This window comes from Aedes aegypti, chromosome 2, assembly GCF_002204515.2.
Source record: "Aedes aegypti strain LVP_AGWG chromosome 2, AaegL5.0 Primary Assembly, whole genome shotgun sequence".
Lineage (NCBI taxonomy): Eukaryota > Metazoa > Arthropoda > Insecta > Diptera > Culicidae > Aedes > Aedes aegypti.
This window is the reverse complement of record NC_035108.1, coordinates 78,779,514-78,784,260: the sequence shown is the minus strand read 5'-3', so window position 1 is coordinate 78,784,260 and position 4,747 is coordinate 78,779,514.

The following is a 4,747-nucleotide window of genomic DNA, read 5'->3' as shown; positions in this document are numbered from 1 at the left end:
CAAGAAGTTTGTCCTCCGCTACCAAATCTAATTATGGGGTTTTTTTCGGGATATAAACGTGTACTTGAATCTGATCTAAATTCCTCTTTCGTAGATTAAGAACTAAATCAACTCATAAAAATTTGCAACACTGTAAAGTGAATTCATCACGATTTACCTTCATTCAAAGATCGTTCAAACCTCACTATTGTAATATTAAAGAAACGGAGTCTTTTGTTTGCGAGAATTGCGAACACCGGCTCCGCGAAACAACGCCGGCAAAATCGCTGTCTTTTGTTCTAATTGCTGAGAATTACTGCGTTGTCTTACCGCTGAGCGTAGTGCCGGGAGGAGGAAACTATTAGGGCTAAAGAATGGCTAGTTTTAAAAATTGAGGAAACGTTGCTTGTTCTTACAATCGGTATACAATAGGTTTAGTGTCCATCGCGCCGTAATGAGGGCTATTTTCTCAGGATGGGTCGTAAATTATCGAACCTAAATGGTATGTACATAATTGAAAATCTCATGGAAAGAAATGTTGTTTGCCTGCCACAAAAAAAAGAACCGTTCGATAACTCTACAAAATACCTGCCTTAAGCAATTAAACGTTACTTTCTCAGTTCTACTATCTCTGTTCGATCCTTGTTTATTTCAGTTCCTTCGATTTTCCGTTGGACCCGTTAGCGAAAGCTAACGATGGTAATTCTTATACACCGTCTTGGAAAAAAACCTCTTTGAAGGACACGTTGCACGCTGAACATCGTTGCAACCACAAACAGAGCAGAAGTTGGTTTTGAAACTGTTACTTAACGTTACAACTATGGGAGTAGGGACATTTATCCGGAATGTGCGAAGTCGTACTGGGCATCGATGATTGTGGCTGATTCACCTCACCTTGCGAAATCACTTGGTTTTGCCCTGATATAACTGAAAAAGTATCAGCATACCTTCTGCATATAAGCGCAAGTAGTGATAGTTTTTTGAATCAATACTACTTATGTTGACTGAGTTTTATTATTTTAAAACTGCGAGCTGCAAAATCAACATGGCTACCAAACTGAATGACGGGCTACTTAGCCTTAAAACAAATTTTCTGAACACCAGTCGAAAAAAAATTTAAAGAAGGGGGGGGGGTTAAATTATAGCAGCCTCAAGACCAGGCTACTTACTTACTTATTTGGCTTAACATCAATTATCTTGATAAAGCCTCGCCAGCAATATTTCGCCAATTCCCTCGGTTCATGGCCGCTTCTCTCCATCCTCGACTGTGACCCACGCTCTCCAGGTCCTGGTGTACCTGGTCAATCCACCTAGCTCGCTGCGCCCCACGCCTTCTTGTTCCGACCGGATTCGTAGCGAACACCATCTTTACAGGCTTGTTGTCCGGCATTCTTGCAACATGCCCTGCCCAGCGTATCCTTCCAGCTTTAGCTACCTTCACGATACTGGGTTCGCCGTAGAGTTGAGCGAGCTCGTGGTTCATCCTTCGCCGCCACACGCCGTTCTCCTGCACGCCGCCGAAGATCGTCCTTAGCACTCGGCGTTCGAAAACCCCAAGAGCTTGCAAGTCCTCCTCGAGCATAGTCCACGCCTCAGGCCCATAGAGGACTACCGGTCTTATGAGCGTTTTGTACATCGTGCATTTGGTGCGGGGGTGAATCTTTCTTGACCGCAGTTTCTTCTGGAGCCCATAGTAGGCACGACTTCCGCTGATGATGCGCCTTCGTATTTCCCGACTAACATTGTTGTCAGCCGTCAACAAGGATCAGAGGTAGACGAACTCGTCCACCACCTCGAAGGTATCCCCGTCTATCGTAACACTGCTTCCTAGGCGGGCCCTGTCGCGCTCAGTTCCGCCAACCAGCATGTACTTTGTTTTCGACGCATTCACCATTAGCCCGACTCTTGTTGCTTCGCGTTTCAGGCGGGTGAACAAATCTGCCACCGTTTCAAATTTTCTCCCAATAATATCCATGTTGTCCGCGAAGCAAACAAATTGTCCGGATCTCGTGAAAATCGTGCCTCGACTGTTAAGTCCGGCTCTCCGCATGACACCTTCAAGCGCAATATTGAACAACAGGCACGAAAGTCCGTCGCCCTGTCGTAGTTCCCGCCGAGACTCGAACGAACTGGAGTGTTCGCCCGAGATCTTCACGCAGTTTTGCACACCGTCCATCGTTGCTCTGATCAATCTTGTGAGCTTCCCGGGAAAGCTGTTCTCGTCCATGATTTTCCATAGCTCTATGCGGTCGATACTATCGTATGCCGCCTTGAAATCGATGAACAAATGGTGCGTAGGGACCTGGTACTCACGGCATTTCTGGAGGATTTGCCGCACGGAAAAGATCTGGTCCGTTGTCAAGCGGCCGTCGATGAAACCTGCTTGATAACTTCCCACGAACTCGTTTGCTATAGGTGATAGACGACGGAAGAGAATCTGGGATAGCACTTTATAGGCGGCGTTTAGGATGGTGATTGCACGATAATTTTCACACTCCAGTTTGTCGCCCTTTTTGTAGATAGGGCATATAACGCCTTGCTTCCACTCCTCCGGTAGCTGTTCCGTTTCCCAGATTCTGACTATCAGCCGATGCAGACAAGCGGCCACATGTCCGGGCCCATCTTGATGAGTTCGGCTCCGATACCATCCTTGCCAGCGGCTTTGTTGTTCTTGAGCTGTTGAATGGCATCCTTAACTTCCCCCATCGTGGGAGCTGGTTGATTTCCGCTGTCCACTGTGCTGACGTAGCCATCGCCTTCGCTGTCCTGACCTTCTGTGCCTGAGTTCTCTGCGCCATTCAGGTGTTCATCGTAGTGCTGCTTCCACCTTTCGATCACCTCGCGTCCGTCCGTCAAGATGCTCCCATCCTTGTCCCGGCACATCTCAGCTCGCGGCACGAAGCCTTTGCGGGATGTGTTGAGCTTCTGATAGAACTTCCGCGTTTCTTGAGAACGGTACAGCAACTCCATCTCTTGGCATTACACCTCTTCCAGGCGGCGCTTTTTGTCCCGGAATAGGCAGGTTTGCTGTTTCCGCTTCAGTCTGTATCGTTCCACGTTTTGCCGCGTACCATGCTGCAGCATTGCAGCCCGCGCTGCATTATTCTCCTCTAAAACCTCCTGGCACTCCTCGTCGAACCAATCGTTTCTTGAGCTCCGTTCCACATATCCGACAACGCTTTCGGCAGCGTCGTTAATGGCTGTTTTGACTGTCCTCCAGCAGTCCTCAAGAGGGGCCCTATCAAGCTCGCCCTCATCCGGCAACGCTGCCTCAAGATGCTGCGCGTACGCATTGGCGGCATCCGGTTGTTTCAGCCGCTCGAGATTGTACCGGGGCGGGCGTCGGTACCGTACATTGTTGATGACGGATAGTTTTGGGCGCAGTTTCACCATCACCAGGTAGTGGTCGGAGTCAATGTTGGCGCCACGATAGGTTCTGACGTCGGTTATGTCGGAGAAGTGCCGTCCATCGATCAAAACGTGGTCGATTTGCGATTCTGTCTGCTGAGGTGATCTCCAGGTGTACCGATACGGGAGGCTGTGCTGGAAATAGGTGCTACGAATGGCCATGTTCTTGGAGGCGGCAAAATCTATCAGTCGTAGGCCGTTCTCGTTCGTCAGCCGGTGGGCGCTGAACTTTCCAATCGTCGCGACGGTCTGAACTCCTCCTCCTGGCCAACCTGAGCGTTCAAATCTCCTATGATGATCTTGACGTCGTGGCTTGGGCAGCGGCCGTACTCGCGTTCGAGCTGCGCGTAAAATGCGCCCTTGTCATCATCAGTGCTTCCGGAGTATGGGCTATGCACGTTGATTATGCTGAAGTTAAAGAATCGGCCTTTGATTCTTAACTTGCATATTCGTTCATTGATCGGCCACCACCCGATCACGCGCCTTTGCATATCACCCATCACTACGAAAGCTGTTCCCAGCTCGCGTGTGTTGCCGCAGCTCTGGTAGTTGGTATGGTTACCTCTAAACGTTCGCACCAATGCTCCTGTCCAGCACACCTCCTGCAGCGCTACGATGTCGAAACCGCGGGTCTTCAGTACATCGGAGAGTATGCGAGTACTTCCAATGAAGTTGAGAGATTTGCAGTTCCACGTACCGAGTTTCCAATCGCTAGTCCATTTTCGTCGCTGTGGTCTTTGCCGATTGTTCCGGTCCGTATTCTCTCGTTGACGTTCCTGTGCTGATGTGTTTTTACGGTTGGCTTGCAGGGCCTGACACCAACCCCCTAGATTTCCGGAGGACCATTCCCCCTAAATGTTCGGAGGGCCATAGTGCGCAGTTTAGCTTAGAGTCCTTCTCTGGCACTCGGACGATGATCAGCCGCCCCTGACATGGGGAACAGACGCTGTTGTGAGCCGCTCCTAACGTGGAGTACAGACGCTCAAAGTTTGCACAAGCAAAAGCAAAAGCAAACCCCCTCTTTCCTGTCAGCATACGACCAAAGTTCCCACCGGGGTTGGTTACCCGATCTTCCCTAAGGTTACTTGTACCCCGGCCAGTACCGCGAGGAGGTAGGGATAGGAGTTGCTGGTCAAGAGGTTCAGGACCGCACAGAGGGGTCTATTTTATTTCTTCAAGTACGCGAGGTACCAATGGTACGCCATGCCCAGACATTTACCAACCGTGGAAGAAGTGCACTACACTGTAATTTTTCAACTTTCTCGGACGAAGTGGACAAGGCAACGTTACAACATCGCCGTTAGCATGGAACAATGGTTTTGCTTCCACCGTTGAAGTGAAGCACCGGCTGTATTACTGA